Source organism: Cyprinodon tularosa, unplaced genomic scaffold, assembly GCF_016077235.1.
Source record: "Cyprinodon tularosa strain WSP-4 unplaced genomic scaffold, ASM1607723v1 ctg47, whole genome shotgun sequence".
Classification (NCBI taxonomy): Eukaryota; Metazoa; Chordata; class Actinopteri; order Cyprinodontiformes; family Cyprinodontidae; genus Cyprinodon; species Cyprinodon tularosa.
The window spans coordinates 1,464,618-1,475,473 of record NW_024039196.1 but is presented as its reverse complement, the minus strand read 5'-3'; the positions used below and the strand labels follow the sequence as shown (position 1 = coordinate 1,475,473).

At 36.9% G+C, this 10,856-nt stretch overlaps 1 long non-coding RNA gene across 1 annotated transcript; it reads right to left on the bottom strand.

Annotated features, from left to right (window-relative positions):
• Positions 1 to 123: 123 nt before the first annotated feature.
• LOC119794186 lies at positions 124 to 7,567 on the bottom strand. Its single transcript, XR_005282193.1, has 2 exons — positions 7,342 to 7,567; positions 124 to 165 (listed from the first exon to the last, which is right to left on the bottom strand). It is a non-coding gene; the product is annotated as an uncharacterized LOC119794186 (long non-coding RNA).
• Positions 7,568 to 10,856: the final 3,289 nt, after the last annotated feature.

Below are 10,856 nucleotides of genomic sequence, written 5' to 3'. Positions count from 1 at the left end.
CAAGCAGAGCAGCTTCAAAACACGCGCCATGCACCAAACGACCAACGTTCCTCCCACGTCCTTCCTCGTCTCCTGCTGCTACCTTCCTAGTTTGACACGTCATTGGGTGTTTTTTGTTTTGTTTTTTTTTAGCGTCGGTGAACGTAGACTGGGAGCGATCGCCCCCTGTGGTAGAGAAGATAATTGTAGTTGAAAGAAAAGAAGGTTTAAACTAGAGAAAAATTGTGTAGACATGTTTGCATGTCTGCCGTTTAGATGCGCATTTAAGCAGAAACATATGGCACATCAAATATTACAAGGAAAATATGATAAATGTTGAATAACAATTAAAGGTGATGTGGATTAATCGGAATTAACATGGAACAACAATGTATTCAACAACAAAAAAAATGTGTCTACTATTTGAAAAATTGCATTTGTACAACTTAGTCTTCTTTTTTTTTACCATAGAGACAATCCAATCATCTTTCCTAACATAATTCCCCGTTCCATTCTGTGTGACTCAATGAATTGCCAGTTTTTAAGTCTCCATTAAGAATAACAAAATCTTTTTTTTTTGTCTTTCTTTTATTTAAGTTGGTTCTTTATGTGTTATGTCATTGGAATCTCACAGATCATATTAGATGTTGCTAGTGGAAAAACTACCGTAAAATGTGTGAAAGAGCCCTAAATAATTAACTATCCAAAATCAGGGATGCAGTTGTTCCAAATTTCTAACAGAATACTTCACTTTCAATCTTTAGGTTTACTAGTGGTTTCTAAAATTTCAGAAAGTAAAATGGAAAATCCTCTCCCATCGAACCAACTACCTTTTTTAGTAAGGCAGACACCCTGTCTACTTGTAGGACCAGGCTTAAAACGTTCCTTTTTGATAAAACTTATAGGTAGAGTGGCTCAGGTTATTTTATCAGGCTATTTCTATAGTTATGCTGCTATAATGTTGCTGGACATAGGGACCACTTTTCATAATTCTACTTCATTCTATCTCTATTCTCCTATTCTACAGTATTTGCTAGTTCAACCCCTTAATGTATGCTCTCTCTGCTATTTTGCATCATAGTAGATCCTTCTGGTCTGTTCCTATTGGGCTGTGAAGCCATCCTGGAGAGAAAAATCAGCTGGGCTGCTGTCCTCAACACCTTTAATTATAGATGATAGCGTTGGGACTGTTTTTATAGTGTTTAGTCCTGTTGTATCTTAGACACAGCTATGGGCTCAGCTTTTACTTTTACTAACTGTATTTGCTCTCTTTAGTCCCTTTTGGCATAGAAACAGGCTTGGAAATCACCTGCTTAACTGTTCTTTCCTAAACAGATCAGCCTATGGAGCTAGTTTACCATAACCTTTTCTAACACAAAAAGTATTTATCGATTAGTTCCTCTATGTGCATCTTGTATGTCTGCTTCTCTCTCCTCAAACCCCCAGTCACCTTGGCAGAGGCTGCTCACACTGAAACTGGTTCTGCTAGAAATGTCTTTATGTTAAAAGGAAGATATTTATCTAAATTGTAGCTGCATGAATGCTCAGTTTGAGGGTTTGCTGCACAGCCAAAAAACAATGTATACTGTTGCCACATGCTCAGCGAGGGAATGTATACACTATAGGATGAATGACTCTTTGCTATCAGTTAGCTCTCCTTGGTCAGAAATTTTTTTAACCAAACGATAATTCAAACTTTGAGATTATTAGACTTTGTGTGTCTGAATACCAGGACTATTGCTTATTTAAGAAAGAACTCTCTTCAGATGGATAGCTAAAAAATAAAATTAAAGGAAAAGCCTTATAAAATGCCTTTACACAGCCAGTTTGTTGTTGTCATATATGTTACTATGATATATATTTTCATAACTTTTTCCATAATTAATATCCTGTATTATCCACCAGAAATATAAACACATTTCTTTAAGAATCCCTTATTTGAAGTAAAAACAGCAATCCCCTTTGCTTAAAATATTTGTTTAAAAGCACACTGTAAAAAAGCCTCAAAAAGAAGAGCATAAAGGACCAATGTACTATTATTATTATTATTATTATTATTATTATTATTATTATTATTATTATTATTATTATTATTATTATTATTATTATTATTATTATTATTATTATATACACCGGAGCACAGTAAAGGCAGTCATCCATTATTATATAAATTAGAGGGCTTACTAATCCTAGAAGTTTATCAGTGAATGAAAAAAAAAAACCCCAACACTGTATATTAGCAGAAAAAAAAGAAAAAAAAGCATTATTATTTTCTGCTCGGCAACAGATGATGGATAAAATCTTTTGCAGCACAATCTGAGCAAAAGGCAAAATACGCAGAAGAGTTTCTTTTTGGAAAAAAATATGTATTATTATCATCATCATCATCATCATCATCATCATCATCATATTACATTACTCAAAAGTGGATACAGAATTACAATCTATTATAATTGTTATGTTGTTATTAAGGATAATTCAGTTTCATCAAATCAGGGTCAAATTACACTTTGAACTGTTCAGTGCATGGTTCTGTTGTGAAAGAGTCAATGTTATAGTGGTTTCTTCACAGGCCAGACCTGTTGCACAACATGACCAAAGCATCAAAGACTAAACTAAATATTGTACAAATGATGGATAAATCTCTTTAAATGATCTTTTTAGCTCCAAAAACCAACACAGAACAGTCCAGTGAATTTTCTTTCCAATGGCTTCTTATATAATGTCAATTTTTAATTAAACATACATATTTTTTTAATGCCATAGTTCTTAAATACTTGATAAAGGGACTCCTGTTCTTTTTTATTTAATTACATTTTGCCACTGGAAAATTTCTCAGCACATCCGAGTCATTAAGAATACTGCAAACCTTGTTAATGTTGAACAAGTTGAATTTTAACCAGGGTCAACTATGCCCCCTAACCCCAGCAGAGGGGGCAGCATGAGGGAATAAGGCCAGAGCAGAGCAGCAGGAGGGGAGAAGGCTGAAGGACCACACAGGGAAGGCTCATAATGCTGTCTCACTCTGCTCTACTCAACCATAATTTGTGGTTTTGCCCTGCTGAATAGCTGAAAGATTGCTTTCAGCAACTGCTGTATTTTTAAATGAGTGGAAGGTAATTATTGCAACAATTATTTACTTTCCTGTACAATCACACATATTTAACATGGTATGCTGTCTTTTTTTTTTCCTCTGTGGCTGGGATATTTTGAACTAAACTGCAAATTGTTCAAACATTTCAACATAAATCTTTCTCTGTTGTTGTTGAAATTTTTTTGTAATCCACACACATAGATACTCACATATCTATGTTTTCAATACTAACTGGGAACTGCGCTTCTAGCAAGTGGTAGACTGATACATCAGCTGGCACATATTTTGGGCTAATATTGGCTTTTCTTTTTGCTTCTTCAAGGGCCGATATGTGCATGCATTTGCCGAGTCATCATTGTATTCGGTAGCCATGCGTTGAGATCACACGAAGTGATACTTTGCAGGGCCCTGCATTTGCTTTCTATAGTTAATATCTTGTTTGTTTTGCTCTTAATAAAAGTTTCTTTTTTTTTTTTTTTTTTTTTTGTTTAAACTGCGATTTGAGTAACATTTGTTATCATTGTGTTAATGGAGGAATAAATAATTACCAGTTTCAAAAATCCCCCCCCAAACTGGCAGCAGATATTGGGGATCAGTTAGACTGATCTCGAAATAAACTGCATCAGCATAGGTCTTAGAAAACCTGTATCAGCCAATTTCTATTTTTGTTCTTTTCTATGGCCTGACCATGACCCTAACACTAAAGCTAATGTATACCTTAGTCACTAACTTAACCACAAAAAGGGGACCAGAATAAGGTCCATCTGTTACAATAATATATAAAAAAATATCCTGGTGAAAATTCTCAGTCATCAGGGTCATAGTCATTCCAAAAAAGTTAAAAAACAAAACAGAAATTTTGAATTGAGAAAGCTTTCTGGATGGGAATCGAAACGTCTTCAAAAAAAGTCTGTTGTTTTTAAAAATTTTTTTAAATTTTTTGGAAAGAAAAACTATATTCAAACTCAGCTGTTAGTACAAGAATACCCCCTCACAAGCATACATTTATGTGTATATACAGTCATAGAACAAAAGCATCTACACCATCCTTGGTTTTTTTTAATTACTTGTTCTAAATGTATATCACCAAAGGAATACAATAGGAAAAGGAAAAACAGAGTGGGCGAATATTTTTTTTTTCATGATATATATTCATACAGGCTTATTTAGTGACCATGTAAGTTGTGTAACAGTACTGTATAGTGCTGTGATGCTGATCATCAGTAGTTTCTGATGTAGCACTGATAATGTGAAGTCCTTTCGACTGCTCCTTTATCATTATTCAGGGGTCACCACAACAAATCATGATGACTAGCTTACAGACTTTCCAGAATTCCACATTGGATGCCTTTTCTAATGCAACTATGACTTTATCCCTGGGCCCCAGTAAAACAGTGAAAGTCTAAAGCCACTTCACCATCAGGGACTTTATATTATAGGCTAATATAATGGGCAGAATGCTTAAAATGGTCAAACATGAAATATACATATCTAGAAAGAGTACAGATTATTCATATTAAGGATGGATACGGATTTTATGAGTATTTCCATGTAAAATGAAGAAGTATTAAACATTTTATCACAAATTTATTGAATGCATTTAATTTTAGGGTTTTTCCCCACAAATAAACCCTTCAAGGCAAAAAAAAAAAGGATTTCAATCAATGATATGTGTCTGTATATTTAAAAACAAAACCAAAACAAAACTGCACTCGGGATCCTTTTTATTACACTTTCAACTTAGACTTAAAGAACTCTATAAAATGAGGAGTATGACGGGGCCTTACCCAGAAGTGCAGTTTATGCAAGAATAACTACTAGCTAAATCTAAATAATTAATTTAAAATGTATTTGAAAGTTTAAAAAGGCTAATAAAAACATGCACAAGATAAAAAAAATAAACATATATAGGTCTAAAGCTGTCCTAGAGTTTAGGTAGAGCTGCAGCACATGCTGCAGATGTTTCTCAGTGCATTCTGAAGTATCAGCTCAGCTGACTATTGACAATTTTTAGAATATCAGCCAGAAAGGTAAGGGGGTGTTAACCCACCTAATAACATTACAAGACTCAGTGCCAGGTAGACAAAACAAGGAGATTGAGATCTCTAACATGTGCTTGTCAAAAACCGAGCAGCAGTGTTTTGGATGAATCATGAAAGAGACAGCAGAAAAGAAACAAAGCAATGACATACATATTTTTCTCATTTTCCAGGTCTTTCAGTGTTGCATGCAGAACAGTTCTTTAGTGCCAGAAAAGCCCAGGAAAAAGGGAAAAAAGACACGTGGAGAGATGGGGCTAAAAATTAAAAGGGGGAGAAGGAAAATACAATGAAGGAGGGAAAGAAGGATAAAGAAAATACAAGATATCCTGGAAGTCTGCACACACACCTACACACAGATAGAGAGAAAACAAAGTGTCACAGGTGCAAATGACCAATGCATATACAGTATAATAACATCACAGAGAAATAAACAGCGTTATTCATTGTATTTAAAGGCAGCCACAACTATTTAGAGGTTCTGTCTGTATATATCTGTACCCGTATCCAAACACCTGAGGGTGTATGTGTGTGTATGTGTGAGTGTGCTTGCAAATGCAAGAGTTCTTCATAAAAAAACTGGTCAACAGTAGTTGACTGCACCCTTCAGGTGCTGAGGCAGAAACGGGATGGATCAGAGCCCCAGACACCCAAACTCTTAGATCATGGAAGCTCCAGGCGGACCAGCAAGTGGATAGCCCCATCCCCCATCCCATAGAAGAGCAGAGGAGAGCACCAGGGAATTCCCCAGCAGCCAAAGTATGGAAGCCCATGGGGGCTGCAGTGATAAGCCCATAGGCTCTGCCGGCAGCCAGCTATGCCAGACCAGATCCAGCCTTGGGTCCAAAGACCTGAGACACAAGGACACACTGCCCCCTTGACAAGCAGCCATTGGGAGGGAGCTTGCATACACCCAAGCACAGAGAACTACCAACACATCAACCAGTCCAATTCCAGCCCAATTGAGCCCCTCACTCACAAGAACAGACAAAATTTCCTCACTATGCACATCCCTTCACCACCCCCTACCCCCATCCACCAATACCCTCCCAGGACCCTACAATAACCAGAATACCACACCTGAGATCCTGCCCAACCTCCTGGCAAGTGCCAACAATCTCAGTCCACTCATCTGAGAAGAATACGTATTCAAGCCAGCCCATTACAGTACCCATACATTGGCCTATCCATCACCCAAGGCCCAGCACAATACAACAGCAAATACAGGGCAAGAGGAAGATCACCCCACCCACCTGACCCACCATGACTAGAGAGCAACATCTACTTTTTTTCCCTTTAAGATGCACATACACTAAACAACAAAACCTTTACCTGGTTGTTCCCTTCTCTATATAAGGGAACAATCCTTGTTTGAGTTTTCCTGCATATTTACTGCCAGTAGAAAAGGCCATACTGTCAACTGCTTCCTGGAAGTTTACTTTTCCCACAGCAGCGTTTCAGTGGTTTGACTACCTGTGGTTAATCGGTTTTTCTGAGTCCAGCAATGTTTTTATCCATATCAAGTAGCTGTATTTCTATAACATTCCTCTGGTTTGAAAGACAAAATTCTCTCAAATCAGAGGTTATACCTGTCTGTGACCTGTCTGGTTTAACCTTCGTTTTGCCCCTCGATCACAAGATACAAGCTTTAACACCCCCAAGGGTGTGGATTGAGTTGGTCTGGCAAATAGATGGCTAACTTAGAAAGCAGCTAAATATTCAGCCCAGATTTTAAATGAATAAGAAGAAAATTAATAATGATTAAATATTGGAGAAATTTGGGAAAAGTGAAAAATTTGCCCTTCAAAGTTCCGAAATTATATTTTTCAAATCATTAAAGACCCATCAAAACAGCCTTGGATCCATTACTATATTTACTTTATCATAATCAGTAAAATCTAGAGAAGTAAGAGATTATTTGAGCATTATTTCATAGAAAAGCTATACTCATATCATATCAATCATATCAAATTCAGTGTTAGGCTAGTTTGACTTTGTCCCTAGTCATTAAGTAAACAAATTACCAGCAATGTAAATATGAAACAAGAGCCAAAAGTGCAGGTGGAGGTGTTAAGTTACGACACAGGACCTTTTTTCATAAATTTTTTGTACATCTATTTTCTTTTTCTTTTCTTAATTTCTAAGTGACATACATGTAGCTGCAATTCTTTGCAAATCTACATATCCCAATTTCTAATTATGATAAATAAATAAAATCCCTAATCCTACCTTCAAGTTGGAAACAATATTGCTTTAGAACCCTTTCTTGAAATAAGAGATTTCTTATTGCCCTTGAGGAGCATTCTGAATCCAAATGAGATAAAGCAATCCTTAAGGTTATGCTGAATCCATCACAGTCCGTGTCAAACCCAACGGTAATATCCAACTGAAGGGTTGCTCTTCGTTGTTCATGTTTTCCGCTTCATATCTCGCCGGGTACTGACAGTTGTGATGTGTGAACTGATGACTCGAAATAGGACAGTAGGGGGGGTGTATATATCACACACACACCCCTCTGAAAGCACACACACAAACAAATTTTGATGCACCGCTGGTGTTGGTACACGCCTAAAATCTTTTACTCCAACGCATACACAAATGCAAGCACAATGACACACATAACCTTGTGCTCCCGTTTTTTTTAAATTTTTTTTTTATCTTTTTAAACACTTTTTATTCTGGGTAAATGTCACTCCCAGAACTCGTATGCCCACCTGGGGGGCACAGCATCATGGGGGACGGCTACAGTAAAACTCTTAGAAGTTCTTTCACATAATGTCCCTTGTCTGGAAGCAAAATCCTTCTTCGTGTTCACTTTAACAAATTTGGGAATGACCTACATCATAACAAACAAGGTATTATTAATATTCCTTAGTTACTCAATGCAAAATCATTGTATATTCATGGTTAATGAGAGTTAAAGCAAGTTTTTGAATGGAAAAGGGCTGCCAAGGGGCAAAACAGGCTTTGCAGGAGGAAGTGGATAAGGTCTCAGTAGGGGCCTGACTCCCCTCTGAGACAAGGCCTAGCATGGATAAAAACACTCAGTCAGGGGCTTGGGAACGCTGGTGTGTGTGAGTCTGTGTCAAATAGAGCAAAAGAATAAGAGTGTGTGCGCTTGTGCGTATGTTTTTTTTTGTGCATATGTTTTTGTTAGTTGCAAAACTGATTACACTGAGTTAAACAATACATTTCGGATTTGTATATCCTAATAGCTATCTTAATAATTGTAATAATAAAAGCTTATTATGAAATGGCCTCTTTGGCAACCAGTAGACAGCTGTGTGAGTCATACAAAGGACTAGGTTCGGGCTAAACAAGGATGGAACTTGGATGGACAAGCATGGGATACCTCCCTCTGCGCCTCATGTACTGGATTATCGGGCGGGCCAAATCCCAAAGGTGGTGTGAAGCAGGAAACAAACCGAACATTATTACAACGACCTGTATCGCTGCCATGAGACGATCCATGCTGGCTTCTTTCATTGGCAACAAGTGCCACTGGGCATCCTACCCCACGCCTCTCACAGTAGGGGGCGCTAAAGAGAATGATGGGCTGGGGCAAAAGGATAAATGTGCACCAGTGTCGCCTGCCAGTCACCTATGTATGGTGATTGTTAGCGCCTTGAAAAGGTCGTTAAGGGGATTTACATACAATTTTGCACTCTGCCCTGGGTACGTCCAAAAATGTTTGCTTTTTTGTTATGACATGAAAGTTTCCTAGTATTTTGACAACAAAGAGTAAAAGAATTACTTGTGTAAGCATCATCAAACTGTTTAAAAGGTAATAACATAACAGAAAAACATGGATGACATCAGAAGCCATGAAATCTGTAAAAAAAAAAAATTAAAGGCCATTAAATCTTTCTTTGTAGAATCATAAGGTTATATCTTAATAATAAGGCTGTAATTTAAGTTCTCTCTACAAGATTGCTATAGTGAAAAGAAATTTAATCTGAAATTCTTTAATTTGTCCAATCACAACTAGCACTGAACTTATGCAAACCACTGGTGTCGAGAGGTGGATGTCCGGAGACGTTCTGTGACAGATGGTTGAGACAAGCTCCCAAAAGACGTATTTCCTCAGAATGAACATGGGGCCCTCTAGTGAAGGAGGGACAGTGTTTTAGGAGTGAAAACGACTGGCTTGGAGGTTGTGGGTATACTGGCAAGGTGCAAGGGTACGCATTGAACAAATCGTCCATGCCAAAGAACTGGATTTCCTGAAGGATGACTCGGTTTTTTGTGAGGTTACCAGAGTCCAACTCTTCAGTTCCCACCATCCTCCCATGACCTTCACTGAAGCAGATATTTCATTACAGTTAATAAACCATAAAGTACATTCTAATTAATGCAAAATTTAAGGCAGCATATGCCTCTCTTTCTTTGAATCTCGCCTTAGGTGTGCTGCAAGGCTGTGATGATGAGCCATTTCAAGATGAAACAATGGAGAGGATAAAGGTATTTCTTTGAAAGACTTTCTTCTTTCTTTGAAAGGATTTTATTGATGTTGTTTCATGTTTGCTATGTATACAAGTTTTTACGAGTTGTTCCTCCCCTGTTCTGTGTTTTAATCCAACTATATCCCAATGGGGGAGGCTTCAAAGATTGTGTGAACCTGTTGCACTTAGGGGTGCAAGACTGAACTAAAACATGTTGCATGATTAAAACTGGCATGCCCACCACAGGATTTATCATATTTTGTTGAAATCAAATTCATTGTATCAGACTTTTTTGCAAAATTGGATCTTATTTTACATTTTCATGTTGACTGTCAGTGCATGGTCATGAGAACTGTACTGGCCTCCCTAATTGCTTTCTGATTTTCATCAAGTAAGCTTTTAATATAACCAGCATCTGTTGGTGCAAGTCATTGTGTCCCTTTGCAATGTTGCATCTTTGTAATTTGCAAAAAATATGAACAGGTCAACTGTTAATAAAAGTTAACATATTAGGCTAAAAAAAGCTTTAACCACTGATCTACAGTGCAGTTTGAGCTTCACTAAAAAATATGTGGGTCACGTGAGTTACTAATCAGCCAGTATGCAGTTATTAGTGCACATCCTAGGAGACATGTCTTGATTGTCACCCTACTATTCCTTCCCATAATGAGATCAAATGTTTAGCAAAACTGGTAATTGAACTACTTTTCTTAAATCTTTGCCTATGTTATTGTCATGAAATGTGGTGAAATGACCTAAAAGTATACATCTACCAGCAAAAGGTTTTTCATAGTTACATCTTGAAATGACTCATGATCAGAGCCTCATATATGGCTCTCATTTATTAAAAAATATGAGAGAAATTTTACTGAAATAGTACCAGAATCTGGACATTGATCTAAAATGTTGTAAAAGTAACTTGTAAGTGCAAAAAATTAAACACACAGATCAAATGTGTTCCCATGACATTGTTTATTTGAATCGCTTTATTAGCTGATAAAACAACACTGAAAATAAAAATCATTAGAAATTTAGTAGACAAAACACCCTTAGAAATATGTATCGAAAAGTCACACCCACCTTTTTGTTAGATATTTTTATGTCTGGAATTTATGAATCAAAGGTATATCCTGTTTTTCTCTAAATAGAGAAAAAAGAGGTCAAAGAAAGACAAAGAACATGCACATGAACTGAAAGCGGAATAAATATAAAAGTCGGTAGTGATGAAAGAAAGTTGGTTTAAAATGGCAGAGTCTACCAGACTGACAAATGGGAAAATTATTTCCACTAAGTCCCACCAGG